The sequence below is a fragment of the Tursiops truncatus genome, chromosome 17, assembly GCF_011762595.2.
Source record: "Tursiops truncatus isolate mTurTru1 chromosome 17, mTurTru1.mat.Y, whole genome shotgun sequence".
Lineage (NCBI taxonomy): Eukaryota > Metazoa > Chordata > Mammalia > Artiodactyla > Delphinidae > Tursiops > Tursiops truncatus.
In genome coordinates this window covers 73094377-73110349 of record NC_047050.1, presented here as the reverse complement: position 1 = coordinate 73110349, position 15973 = coordinate 73094377, and positions in this window count along the sequence as shown.

The window sequence follows — 15973 nt, the reverse complement described above, 5'->3', positions numbered from 1 at the left end:
TTCAATTATATGCCAGACACTGCTAGGCCCTAAAGAAATGGACAGAATGACTACAGTTTGTGTCTTTATTTAACTTATCATTTATTCCAAAAGACATGCATATAATACATAATTCTAAATCATTATGTTATTAATCTTAGGTGTGTAAAAAGCTACGGTACCAGAGATGGCGTGAAGAAACGTAACATTTTGTGATGTTCTGGTTTCTTCCAGACTCTAAATCTTGACTCTATTCCCTGTTTATTTAATACAGCTCCTCCACTTTGGGGTTTGATTCTCAACTGTTTTTCCAGGACTAGGGCCTGGATAACTTCTTAGATATTCCTGTCTTAGGAAATTTCTAGTAGAATACTGTGGGCCTAACCTTCTGGAGCCAGTTCGACTGTAATATTTCTAGTAGCTCTCTCAGATTCTTTGACCGGTTCAGGGCTTCACAACTCAAGTCATAGAATCTGAGAGAACTAGTAGCAACTTTACTGTCAAATTGGTCTAACGGTACATAATCTGGGTCCTTAGATTCCAGCGGTCATAAAAACAGAAAAATATAGGGGCTTCCCTGGTGGTGCAGTGGTTGGGAGTCCACCTGCCTGTGCAGGGGGACACGGGTTCAAGCCCTGGTCCAGGAAGATCCCACATGCCGCGGAGCAACTGAGCCCGTGTGCCGCAACTACTGAGCCTGTGCTCTAGAGCCCGCGAGCCACAACCACTGAGCTCATACGCCACAACTACTGAAGCCCACGCGCCTAGAGCCCGTGCTCGGCAACAAGAGAAGCCACCGCAATGAGAAGTCCGCGCACCGCAACGAAGAGTGGCCCCCGCTCGCCACAGCTAGAGAAAGCCCACGTGCAGCCCCAAAGACCCAACACAGCCATATAAATAAATAAAGAATAGAAAAATACAATTTGTATTACTTAAGATAGTTTTAAAAACAATAGCGATAATGATAATAATAATAACACATTGACATAGTGCTTTCTTTTTGCCTGCCACTATTACCAGCTCTTTACCTATTTTTCTCACTTAATTTTTACACCAGCTTTATGAAGTAGCCATTTTCAGAACACTGCTCATTCAGCTAAGTAAACTGAGGCCAGGGATGACAAGGATAGGCCAAAGGTCGCACAGCCACAGAGTCAGAATTAAAAACAAAACACTGTACTTCAGATCTAATAACTTAATTTTCTGCTATTTAACTTACCGAATTTATTTTGAACAGGTGACTCAAATATGTAATTATTCTACTTTTTGGAATGGAATTAGATCAACGTGGTTTAGTAGCACACTTACTCAAGCAGAACAGACGTTCTCACTGGTAGGGATACATTTTTTTAGTTACACTCAGAGAATAGCATTCTTTTGTTTGCTAAATGATAGGGCCCTTAGGACCCTGGTGGTATATAGAAACTTGAGAAGAAATAATAATCTTCATTTCTTTTTTGAAGTCAGAACCTGAGGCTTAAGCAATTTATATAAACTGCCCAGATGCTCATGGAAATCCAGAACACAGTGTCTGTTTTTCAGATTCCCATTCCACAGACTAAGTCAATAATTATACACTAAAAGAAAGCAGAAATGTGGATTTACAGGAGACCTAATTCAAAAACCATCAGTTAATTTGACGGAAGCCTCAGATTTTTAATTACTAAACATTTCGTGAAAGAAGAAGTAGTTGCAATGGATTAAAATTTTGTAACCTTGTACCATGTTTAAGGATTTACAGAATTTCTAGTCTTAAGGAGGGTTTTTTACTGGAGAAACTGGCAGCTCCGTAAGAGAATGGTCATACTCCACAAAACCTCATTCTATGCAACTACAATTGAGCCCCCAAATACATGAAACAAAACTGACAGAATTGAAGGGATAAACGCACAGTCCAACAATAATGGCTGTTTATTTCAATACCCTGCTTTTCAATGGTGGGTAGAACAAACAGGCAAATGACCAACGAGGAAATAAAAGATGTGAACGTTAGCAAGTCAACTATGTCCTCCTGGAGCTTAGTACATGCCCAGGTACCATTCCCCTTGGAGAAGTCTGTGCAAGGACCAGATTCTGGACTCAGATCTGTTCTCCCACTCCTGGTGCCCAGGGCCGAGAGCACGTGTAACCTGAAAAAGTCCCTGTTATGTCAGGGCAACCAGATCAGCAGGATGGAGGCCCAGAGAGAGTCAACTTGGGGAGAAACTCATAGATATAGCGATTAGCTGAGAGCTGTGGAGCTGTACTGCTGAAGAAGACTATAAAATTGTGTTCTGGGTGAGAAAACAGAGGACGTTGCCAACAGTAAATTGAAACCCAGTGAGTTTTATCACCACTTATCAAAGAACCTTCAGTCTGTGTTTGTAGGCAGGTAAAACAGTAACAAACACTGGAGGAATAAAATTAATCTGTATTCAGAGCATTTTATTAAACAAAAATAGGAGAAGAATAATACTGCAGGTCCTGTTACGGCCAAATTGCGTGCATGGTGGCAGCTATCTTGCAGTGTTTTATTATAAGATACTTTAATAAATGAATGAGAGAAAATTTTATAGCGGGAAAAAGCGGTGCTGTCAAGTTTTAAGGACGACTGGAATTCTGAATGAGAAAGGTGAGGGAAACTTTCACAAAGTATTCTATGATTCTGAATATATTCTGATGTCTATTTTTTGCCAAAAATACTGAGATAAGAAGCAAAAACATAAGTTTTATGAGTGTGAGTGACCTGCAATGACAGTAAATGAACTTCCTGAGATTAATTTATCAATTCCTTTCGTTTAGCAAGTATTTACTGAGCATTTTTTTTCAGCTCAGCACTATACTAACCATAATGGTTACAGCAATGAACAATATACAGACTAATTCTCCCCTTGGGCCCCGACAGTCCACCCTCCACTTCTGCTGACAGGGTGAACTTTAATGGACGTAAACACTACACGTTTAAAACATAATCCAAATTCCTTCCTTGTACTTGAAAAGCTTGGCTTGAGCTTAGGGCTTTCACCTACTGGCTTTGAACCAGGAGCAGTTTGTCTCTTGGCCACTTTCTAGCTCAAAGTCACCAGGAGAGACACTGAATTGCTCTGAATCTCGGTTTTCTCACCTGTAACTTGGAAACAATAATCTCTATCTTACCACATTGTTATGCTGATTAAATAAGATAAAAATCCACATTGATTTCCTATCCCAGTGCTGAAAATCAGTGGATATCCCACGCTCTATTTTAGAGCGTGACATAGGAGTCAATGTTATTCTCTGAGTGTATAACCCCAGACCTTGCTTGGAACATATCTGTTATTTGATTGGCCTACTGCATCTCTGTGGAAATGTGACGAGTCACATTATTGTGATTTTTTTATAAAAGGACAGAGTCTATATTTTAGCACACACTGGTTATAGCACAACCAATGCAGCACTGGTAAAAATCAATGGCTTTTTGTGGCTAGTCATTCATGTCATGTTAGCTGACATTTATAAGTGCATACCTTTCCTTCTCAGATCTAATACTGCAATTTATTAATCCAGCTGCAGTGAGCCACATACTAGAAGCCCTGTGTTTATTAACACACTTTGTATCTTATGAACTTGGTAATGCATGACCCATAACTGAAGGCTGAAACACCTCAGCTCCTTCTCTAATAACTGGCGGATGCAGCCTCCCCAAACCCATTTCTGACAACTCAGGCAGAGTTGATTAAACCGCACATGTCTCCTCCTTCCTGTCCAAGAAATGCAGAATGCTCAAACTGAAGGGATGTTGATTAAGACGATGTTGGACAATTAATTATGTGCCATGATAACCTCTGACCTGTGCAAGTTCTTTATATTTTAATCAGTTGAGACTACAAATTAGCAGATAATTACATTCTTGTGTTTTAATCAAGCTGTGGGCAGCTGGGAAAGATGGTGAAGTATGACTTAAGCAGAGAATTCATTTTGAGGTAAATTTTTTTTTTAACTAAAGGTTTGAAAAGGATAATTATTTCAATTATTTTACTTCTGTTACCTGGAGTTCTCTTCAAACAGGAGTTTTGTGTTAAAGAACAATTTCTGAGATAGGACATGTATTTAGGTATAACAGCAACCAAATGTGAATCAGAAAGCAGGAAGTGTAGACTGTGTATGCAGTCTAATCAATGGAAATATATAAGATTTTATATTTGTATCAAATGCATGTCCCCAAGGGAGCCAATACTACCCTTTTGAAGCACAAACTATAAGAAAAGAGTGAATGACTTTAGAATTTTCAAATCAATAACTTGGAAAAATACTGATGTACACACACAAAAAGGCCTAGCACAAATATGTTGTTTCCAGTATTAAGAGTAAAAATTAAGAGTAAAATAGTAATTAATAGTAAAATTTGGAGGGGAAAGCTCACTTAGAAAATGTTTAAGTAACCTGTATCTGCTTTATTAAGTAGTATGCACTCATTTAAAAAAGACAAATAATGTAATTTATCGGAACACAGAAGTTTCTGTATTACCTAATCAAATTTATGCAAAAAAAAAGATAAGGTCATGATCAAAATAAAGATTGACAGGACATATGTACAAAGTCTTTGCCTCTATGTAGTGAGATTATATATTTTTTCCTTTTTTATGTACTACCAATATAATTTTTGCTTCTCATGGAATTCATAAAATAATCATTTTAGAACAATTGAATTTAGTGTTTTTCAAGGAAGACTGATATGTGTCTTTTGGTCAAAATAGAAACCACAGCACCATGACAGCATAAGCTTCACGTCACACACCAAACCCAACGGACTGACTGCCAGTGAAGTTTCTGAAGCTTTGTATCGAGAAGAAACGTGCACGCATGCCCAGGCTGGACAGAAAAGAATGCCAGGTGCTCTTTAGTGTCTACCACAAACAAGAAAGGAATCCTGACAGCCTTCTGCGTGGTGTTTGCTGAGCATAATGGTAGTCAAAGGGAATGTGAGCCTCCAATGCCAGCCTAGACTGTTAACTAACTAGGGGGCCCGAATTTCTCAAAGTCCTTGCTACTCAAAGTGTTTACCGTTGGCATTACCTAGAAGCCTGATGGAAATGCTGAATCTCAGGTTTCACCACAGGCATGTGAATCAGAACTGGCATTTTAATAAGACCTCCAGGTGATGTGTAGGCCTATCAGTGTTTAAGTGGGTCTGCTCCAACCCAGCAGTTCATCATCTGTATAAGGGACTCACAGCATCGACCTCCTATGGTGGTTTTCAGCAATAAATGTGCTAATGAAAGTCGAATGCATATTACAATGCCTGGTCTATATTAAACAATAATAATAGCACACATCATATCATCACATGTCTCCTATATTTTCTGATACCTGAGCTATTTTGTAAGTATGTTGGGATTCTACCAAAACCATATAGGTTCATGGGTATTTGCATTCTAAACTCAGAAGAGAACAGACTCAACCTCCTAAAACATTTATATCAACATCAAATTCCACATATGATGAGCCCAAGATCTGGAAGAACTCAGAGTCATTAAGCAAAGATGCAATCATGTTAGATCGATGAAGGAAGTCTGGGGACTTAAATATTTGCAATCATTGTGATAAGAGCTGAAATAAAAATGTTCACCCACAGAATATCCAACTCTCCAGAGTCCCGATTCCCCAAACATTCCAGTAAATTCAAGCTCTTATTCAAATATGCAGACTTTCTTCCACCCTCTCCAGCCATTTCAATCCCATCTTTTCTTTTGGTTCACAGCCAAAGTCTTTTAAACTGTAGAAATTTTGGCAACTTTTGAATCAGGGTTTTAACAGAAAGAAATAATAGAGGGCAAAAATAAAGTTGGCGGGGAGGGAACTTCCATGGTGGTCCAGTGGCTAGGACTCTGCATTCCCAATGCTGGGGGCCTGGGTTCGATCTCTGGTCTGGGAACTGGATCCCCCATGCCATGACTAAGAGTCCACAACAAAGACTGAAGATCCAGTGGGCTGCAACTAAGACCCAGTGCAGCCAAATAAATAAATAAGTAAATATTTTAAAAAATAAAAGAAAGGAGGATAGGGTCAGTTTAACATTGCATATTTATACATGTACTTCTTAATTTCATTCACCCTTATTTCACATATATTATTTCCATTTTTAAAAATATATTAATACTCCTCTAAGGTGAGAAACAATTTTTTTTTATTTTTAATTTTTAAGATGAGCTATCGGAGGGTGAAGGAGCTGAGGACACTTGGGAAAACAGTCATAATTAAAGTGCATAAAGGAACCTTACAGCTGTTCTAGTCAGGGAGTACCAGCTGGCGAGGTCAAAATATACAATTGAATATTTAAGCCCTTTGTTTATTTTACTTATTCCATTCATCTGTTCCTTCATGCATGTAGCAGTTCATGCCTACACTCTCTTTTTCACTGCAAAAACCAAAGTGGGATTTGACAGACCCTTGCTGCCAAAACACTTGCATACATTTCATGCGTGCGTTTGTGTGTGTTGGAACAGGGAGGGGCAGTACCACCAACCAAGCCAGCAGTCATGAGGCACTGTCATAAAGGACTCCCCCTTTGGGCTTTACTTGACTCCCTTACCTGCTATAATGAAATGCACAGATAGTTTAGCGTCTATCCTGAGACACATATGACTTTAAAGGAAACAATCCCTTCTATAAAGACAAATTATTGCCTATTGAAATGGGAAGTGAGGTTGCAGGATGAGGGGACTAAGTTAATCAATAGATCCTATGCAACATAATCAGTGATTTTATGAAAATAAGTGATCTCCAAGTACCGGGAGTGAAGTAGCTAAAAGTATCCTTCAAAGAGAAAACTTCTGACATATGGGCACTAAAATTATTTTAGTTTTTGGTAAATTAATTGAAGCTTCCAGAGCATTCACCTGCCAAATTTAGTTTCTTCTTTAACACATCATGCAAAATAATCTCTTTCCTCATCTGTGGACATCTACTTTCATCTCTTTCCCAGGCTGCTATAGAGCAAGTGTCATTTTTCCCTCTGCAGTCAAAGTGGGATGCTGACCTAATACATTCAGAAAGGGCAGGAGGGGCTGCAGGGAGATGTATTGCTGTCCGGCAGTAACAGCAGTAACTTCCTGGCTGAACGCACACTGTTAGGTAGGTAGGCAGCCACACATTTTGGTTGACAGAGGTGTCTGTGACCCCTGGGACAGGGATTAATGGGCATCTATTCTTGGCATCATCCTTTACTAAACCTGAGGTCACCTTTGCTGTTTGGAGACACTCCCAGATTCCCTTCTCTGCCCTTGACAACACCCGTTTTTGCCTTTGAAGCCATTTATTCACTCTCACTGTCTGTCCTTTGAAGTGAACAGTCAGAGGGAGGATGGAGCTATGATAAATACGGAGTTGTTGCTTTCTGAAAGGCAGGAAACATCATGCTCGTGTTAAATATGAGTCAAGGTCTTTATTGTGTTTTGTTTTGTTTTTTGGCCGCGCCGTGCAGCCTGTGGGATCTTAGTTCCCCAATCAGGGATCGAACCTGCGCCCCCTTGCAGTGGAAACGTGGAGTCTTAACCACTGGACCACCAGGGAAGTCCCAAGGTCTTTATTGTGAAAGCTCGTGTTTTTGTACTCCCTGATGCAAGCATTGCTCTCTCAGGTCTTTGGTTTTCTCTTCCACAAAGAGAGGGAATTGAAATAATCACTCATGTGAATATACGCTTTTCTAACCAAACTCAAGGATGTGACATCTGCTTTACATTCTGGAAGGTGTTTTGACACGATTGAGCCTTGTTTTTCCTGTTGTTTCTGAGGTACTGAATGAGGACTTTAAGATTCTCTATGGTAAATTAAACAGTTTGTATCTAGTTTCCTAAAGATAACCCCAAGCTAGCAAGACTCGGTGGGAATTATCATGTTATACCTTAAACGCTCAGGTCCTGCAGACTCATTGATGCCATCATTTCCTGTTTGTACTTCTCCTTCAGGACTCAAAGTCCTTACAAATCCCATTCTTGACTTTAGTGACCTTATAATGTGGTCATTATAAGGTCAGTTACATCAGTCAGGGCATTTTCTGTAACAAACAGAAGAAGCTACATCAGCAGTTACAGTTACATCAGTTACATCAGCCACAGCTGTTACATCAGCCAGGGCATTTTCTGTAACAAATTGAAGAAGATCTGATGAAAACTGTCTTATATGAAGCAAATGTAATTTATTTATTCTCATTATTGAGGAGTGACTAAGTAGACTTAGTTTCAGGCATGACGGGTCTAGGTGTTCAATAGATGCTATATGGAACTTATTATTCATTCTCTGTCTTTGCTATGGACTGAATCATGCCCTTTCAAAATTCACATGTTAAAGCCCTAACTCCCACTGTGACTGGATTTTGAGTTCAGGAGGTAATTAAGGTTAAATGAGGTCATAAGGCTTGGGTCCTAATCTGATAAAATTGGTGTTCTTCTAAGAAGAGGAAGACAGCTCTCTCCTTCTCTCTCTCTTTCTTTTTTTTTTTTGGTCATACCACGTGGCTTGTAGGATCTTAGTTCCCCAACCAGGGATTGAACCCATGCTCCCTGCAGCGGAAGCTCAGAGTCCTAACCACTGGACCGCCAGGGAATTCCCTCTCATGCTCTGGCCATGCACACATACCAAGGAAAGGCCACGTGAGGACACAAAGGGGAGGTAGCCATCTGCATGCGAACCAGGAAGAGAGTTCTCACTAGAACCTGACCATGCTGGTTCCCTGAATTCAGATCTCCAGGCACCAGAACTATAAAAAAATAAATTTCTCCTGTTTAAGCCATGCAGGCTATGCTACGGTTTTTTATGGCAGCCTGAGCTGGTGGCTAACACAGCTTTTCACTATGTGTTTATTCCTTCTAATAGGTTAAAGATAGTTACAAATCATTAGCCACAACTCCCATTGAAAGTTGGAGTATAGTTTCCATCCTCTTGAGCCTGATCTTGCCTTAGTAACTTGTTTGGCCAATGGAATGCAAAAGAGGTGATGTTCTGGAACTTTCCAAGCTGGATCATAAGAAGCCTTGTAGTTTACTCCCAGTGAGTATTTCTCATGCAATACTCAATCTGGAGGAAACTAGACACCATGTAACAAAGTAAACTATCCTGGCTTAGAGAAAAACACATGGTTTTAGAGATGTAGGCAATGGAAAGAGTTAGGTTAGATATTGTGAGCAAGTGTCAAGTATTATGTGGTACTTAATAAATAATAATGATGGTAGTATCTAATATTGAGTGAAGTTCAATGTGTGTCAGACCTTGAATTAAGTGACTTACACAGACATTTGTAAAAAATGACATCGATTTTAAAAATGTATATCCTTGCATAAAATCTATGAAATAAAAACTATTATTGTGGCCAGTTCAAAGACAGAGAAACTGAGGCTTAAAACTTAGATAGCTTGACTGAGGTTGTTTAGCTGTTAAATGGCAAAAAAAAAAAAAAGATCTGGCTGACCCAAGAGTCCTAGCGCTCAACCACCATGCAATTCTTCTTTGTTTTCCTTGCTGCATGGCTCTGTTGGTAACTATCACCCACCATTTTAGACTTGGTACCTGGTCTTGTCTAAATCAACCTGAACTGGCACTTTGTTGTTGCTACCACCATGGGACATTATACAATGCAAATATGGATTCCCTAATATAACAAAAATGCTATTTACCATTTGTATCTACTATCATCTTATCTACTACATTTTGTTTATTAAACTGGACATTTTAAAACAATTCTTTCATCTTATCCCAATGATCCTCAGAGGCAGATACTTCAGTCTTCACTGGGCCGAGGAGGAAGCTGAATCTTAGGAAAGCATTGACTGGGAGACATCATGTGTAGGGCTGCACAGCTGTGTAGCAGGCAATGCTGATCTCATAGCTGTGGTTCTGAAACTCCTCCTTTGGTTAATCTCAGAGCCTTTTCCTCTTTCATCACTACATGGAGTTGCTGAAGTTTCAGCAGGCCGGGGATGAGCTAAAGCCATCCCTCCCGCAACTGCTCTGCAAGTGTGGACTCCTCTCTGAGGAGCTCCCTCAAAGAGCGAAGTGTTTCATCTGTTCAATTCATCAAAGATCTGCCATCATTCATACCATGCATTGAGCTACCCATGCCCTGACCTTCAGTCTCCCAGTGCAGCCTTCAGGTAAATTGAGCTGGGAATTTTCAGCTGAAGGGGAATGGGAAGATAGAAGGCAGAAAGAAGGGGAATTTAATGTCTGCTTGCTTCATTGCTCTAGCCCAGATCAGACAGATATATCAGGATTTATTATTTCAACATTCCTCTGTTCTGATAATCCGAGAGCTTATGAGCTGGAAAGTGGGTTGAGAGAATAGATTACATACAGAAAACAATTTTAAAGCCACGCTAGAAAAATCTCTATTTCTATAGTCATATCTTTCCCTGGGACCAGCTTGATCAAGATCGTTTATAAATAGACTGGTCTCCAAATGGCACTTGGACATTACAAACAACAAATCTACATCAGAGAGCGGACGTTCGCATTCCTGAGGAGACGGAGCAGAACTGATGCGGCAACGAGCGAGCGCACTGAAGTGGAAGCAGAATGCCTTTGGCGTTAAAGATAAAATTCTAAAAGTTTTAAACTATGAGAGTTGAGTAAATGGGTCAAGTTTTCTGAACCTCAGATTCCTTTCTATAAAATAGAACAGACCTGCTTCATAAGGTAACTTCATAGGAAAACTTCGAATAGGAACAGAAACAAGGCATACAAATTATCCCATGCCACGCATGATTCCTATGCTGTCTAAGCGAATGGTGGCCACTGTAGTTTGTTAATGTGAGGTTATTTTTGTCATAATCCTTAAGTGACTTTGAAATTGTATTTTCTACTCAAAATTACATGAACAAATAAGCTATTTAGATGGTTCACTGACATAATACATAAAATGGAAATGTTTCCCTACCTGTGCTAGAGTCTAGAATATTTGCCAAAAGTTATCATCAGTGTATTTACAAACATGGATTTGTACACAGTATGTGCATATTTTTATGTTTTATATATGCAGTCCATCCCTGTACTCATTAAGTCATTCTTTATTCATATATTAGATTCTGGTATTTAATGGAAATTCTAGGCCCAAAGAAATATAAAATCAGGTTCTAGATTGATGGCTAACACTGTGAGCTTTGGATTGATACTTGATTCTGAATCCTGACCCACTATTTACTAGTTTTGTGTCAAGGACACTTTTGAAGTAAATAAAAGACCACAGAATTTACAATAAAATTGATGTAGAACTTTAAGTTACCTATTGACTTCTGGTTCTCAGTTTCCTCATCTATAAAACTAAGAAAAAAATAGAACCATGAATTTATTTTGATAAATTAAATACAATAAAGTCTATATAGAATACTTAGCAGTTCTGACCTTGTTAATAAAATATTCCAATAAACAGTAGCCATTATTTGATCACTGAACCCCAAGGACATTGAGATATATTGTTTTAACGACAGTATAAGGCCATATATAGATACAGATAGATATATAGATATGTATGATCTATATCATATATCATTATATATAATCCTTTTTAAAAATCCTGCTTGCTTATCAACATTCTAGGTGTTTAAAAGTTATCTCATGGAATGCACGAAGTAGGATTTCTGCTTGTATTTTAAAGACAGAAAAATCAAAGACAAGAAAGTTTTACCGACTTGCTGGAGGTCAGCCCTGACACCTGCTTGCTCCTTTCCGTTAGAATTCTGGTTTAGAACTCTGTGGGGACAGAACTGTGCCCACTGCACTCCACAGACAAAACAGGGAATAGGGAAGTGAGCCTGAACTTGGAGTCTGTTCAAGAAGACATCCGGAGAGTTTCAATCAATCATAGCGGTTCTAATAGTAAATGAGGGTGGAAAAAGAATGAACCGGGGCGGGGCTTTATCTCATGTTTATTCCACAGGCCGATGAACACTTGGTTCATATGCTTAAATCTGAGAAATATTTCTCACTTTAACAAAGATATGTATTTACAGGATGCTATTTTTTTTCAATATCAAGCGTATCGAGAACTTTCTCCTCATCTCCCCACATTTAATGGAGGGTTGAATTCAGCAAATATTTCTCTTGACTTGTAACTCTAACTTAAGAAAATCAACAATGCATCAGTGATGACAAATGATGCTTGACACTTGGCTTGAGCATGGAGTTTTCAGCAGGAAGTGGAGGGATTTCTGCCAAGCTGGAGCACCCATGCTCCATCTACACTGGCTGTACCATCTCAGTCCCTTCCCACTGCTGCCTTGAGAGCATCTCCTTCCATCTCACCATGACTTTTTCCAAGAGATGCTTACTCTCAGGTTGTTTGTGTTAAATCTCCCATTTTTTAAGTGCTGGGAAGTGATTTTTTACACTGTACAGCTAATGCAAAGTTGATCCCTTTATTGCAATATTGTAAACTCTGTGTGGAGTAATTTATTCAACGTTTTACTTTCAAATAGTAGCGGAGTGCATCGTGAAGCCCGAGGTCACGAAACTAGACTCTGGTCTCTCAGTGATTAGTAATGTGTTCAATATATTCTCACTGTCCATGGCCACATTATGGTTGTCCAGTCAGCTAAGTTGAAGTCGGGTCAGGTAAGGGATTTGGTAAAGCTAACTGACCACACTTATATGAAAGTCTTCACTGACCAGAAACTCTATATTCAGAAACTTGTATGTTTCTATTAGCTGTACTTAGAAGGACAGGAGATTCATTCTTTCACATGAAAGCAGAAAACAGGCACAACTATTCCTAATCTGTATACAATTATAACTCTTCTGTGTTGTTCGAATCCCTTTATGATCTGTACCCTATTTACCTCCACAATTAAACCTCCTTGTCTGCATGTCCCCTATACTGTAGTCACTCCACTTGTTGAAACTTCTAAAACACACAATTTTCTTATCCTTGGAGTGGCAAACATTCATTTCTCTTCCTGAAATGTCCTAGACTCCTTGTACAGCTTGAAAAACCAGCTCCTGATTCTAAAGTCTCAGCCGCTTCTTCTCTGTGAAGCCTGACTGTCCCCTGAGCATAGCTGATCAATGCTTTTGTGTGATCCCTGGGTCTTATACAGTCAGCAACCCAGGCTTTTGTTCACATTTCTTTGCAATTATTGTTTTAAACATATGACTTCCCAATTAGCATGTAAGCTCCTCTAAATCAGAAGCTGTGTCTTACTGATCTTGGAATCTTCAGAGTAGCAGTTTGTCCAACATTTAATAGATACTCTTCCTGATAGTTAAATGAAAGATTACATATTTTCAAATATGTATCTCTCTTCTGTGGCTCCTAATTAAACATTTTGTAATTGCCAAAATGAGAGTTTTAAAATTTTGACAGAGGCAATTGGTAATGCAAAAATCAAGCTAGCCCCCTTCTATCATTTGCTTCATCATTAGCAATTAAGATGAAGTACCCAGACTTTGCCGGAAATAAAAATTGAAGTTGATGATAAACACTATGAAGGGTAAGCAGATCATGTCTCTTCCATATTAAATAAGGGCTGCACATTTCAGGAGCCAAATCACCACAGTGTTGAAAACTCGACCCCATTAGTACTACTACTTGACAAACCCACGTCTATGTTCACGACTAACTCTAAATTGTGCTGTTGTCTCAAATTTCACAAGAGCAGAACAACTTCCTTACCTACTTTTTTTCCCCCCGATTGAGATGAGAATGCTACATATGTCTAACCATACTTCACCCTTTACTTGATAAATACTGTTGGGAGTTAGATGAAATTCTTCTCTTTTGGAAGACCCATGAAAGAATGTGCAAAGCAGTATTTCCTGAGGGTGCTGGAGTGGGGAGCGGGAAGCAGAACATATTCAGTAATATTGAGGAATTGGATCAATAACTTTCGAATATATTTGAAACTGAATGGGAGGAACATGATATGACAGATTTGTTAATTTACGAAACATACATCTTGTGGATATTCTCAGGCAGGCTTTGTGCTGGGTGATAGTTACAAAATGAATAGGACGCCGTCCCTCTCCTTGGAAAGCTCAGTCTAGTGGGCAAGGCAGACACAGCCCAAAGCTAAAAGGCGGCATGGCAAGATGAAAGGAGAAACAGGGTGCTATAAAAACAAGGAGGTTAATTTGTGTAATTAAACAGCAAGTTGAGATTCAAACCCATGACTGTCTGACTGATTGGGGCAAGAGTGAAAACTCCTTCTCACCAGGCTGCTTAAAAATTCTCATTTGACGCCAGCACGTATCCTATAGTGTCTTTCATTATTTTCATAACAATGTCTTATATTTTTTTCCTTTTTTTCATAAAGTATTATCAAATCTATTAAAAAGTGAGCATAGAATCTCCCATGAATGCAATCTAATATACAACAATTAGGGATCCACCTTTCTGAAGAAACAATGATTCAAAACACAGATGCTATGGCAAGATATTCACTCCTCTCAGAGAGAAACTTAACCACTCAACACAGACGAGTTTTTGTCAGACCTGCGGAACACAGATACAGATAAAAACTTGACCGTAGACAGACTGTCAGGGTTAGAGACGGGAGAGCTTGATCAGAGAAAGGGAATTAGTGCCAAAGAGAACTTGCAACTGTCACTTTCTTAAAAGGAGATTATAAGATACGAAGAATGGAACCAGTCCCTGCCATGCTTTCTCTTTAAGAAGTGAGTCTTTAAATGCCTGCTGATTTTCACTTTCAAACTCTGAAATTCCTAGGACTGAGAAAATGTTTCATTATCTCCCTTCCACGGTTTTCCCCTGTCCCTCCCATCATGCCCCTAGAGTGGTACATTGGAATTGCTTTGTCAAGAACCCATAGTTTCTGTTAGAGATTACACTTCAATTTCATGGTATTCAGGGAAGGGGTGATTATTCAGTTGGACAGCAATACAACAGAATGAGGAAGGCAGAGCCATTGAATATTAAATATATACGTATTATCAAATGTTATAAAGCCCCAGTGTCAGTGCCCTGAGACTCCTGGCCTGCTCACCAGGACAGGGTCCCCCTCCCCCACCCCACCCCCTCCCCGGTGTGGCCTCCACACCCTGCTCCTGGGCATTTTGCCAGAATACGACCTCGTCCTAGCTTCCGTCCTACATCCAGAAAGAACTTTAGGGCAGAATCTATACCTTCGTGTTCCAAGAAATTCAACCCAGATAGAACTTTCCAGGGGCCAAAGAGGCTATAAGAAGCAGATGTGTCAGCTGTCAATAGTTGAGAATAAAAGAATTGTTCTTTTGTCATTAATTTAGGGAAGAAAACAAAACACAGCTTGCAAGTTCACGAAGCCCGAATATTCAGCCATTTATTTAGCTGCACTGGGCTAGGAGAATGCCTGTCACAAGAGAAGTTATTCTCTAGCACATTCTCCAAAAGGAATACTTTTTCAACATTTTTAAAGTAATAATTTGTTGGCCTGTTGATAAGAGGGTGATGCAAAGATATCAGAAGCAGTTTGAAAGCAAGATCGTAAATAAGCTTAACCAAGCACTCTGTACAAACCCCAGCGCCTCTGGCCCAAACCCATCTTGTACCTCCAGGTGTAAGGGATTGATGTTAAAAAACAAAACGTCTGAGTATAGTCATGGGAAAACATTTTTTAAACTAAATTACTTGTTCTTTCACCCCAATTCAGCTTGCTCTCACTCTCGCTCTTGCTCTCCCTCTCTCCCTTCCTCCTTCTTTAAAACATGGCCTTAGGATGCTTGATTTCTTCAGTAAATATCTGTGTGATAGCGGGCAATTCTGTAAGCTATCTGTGCATTCATTCTTGACCTGCCAAAGGGAAGCAATCGCTGTCCATATCAGCCACCCTCTGCCCTCATCCACGTTCTGCTTTCATGAACCTGGCCAACCAATTTGCTTTGAACAATGGTTCTATAGACTAAGAGTTTTATTACATCAGGGTAACAAGATCAAACCTTAGGGGAATCACAAATAGACAATTTTTCCAGAGAAAATTAGAGAAAAACGAACAACTACGTTGAAAGTATAAAGACAAAGCTATCCGTTAATTTCCTATAACCATTTAGGATG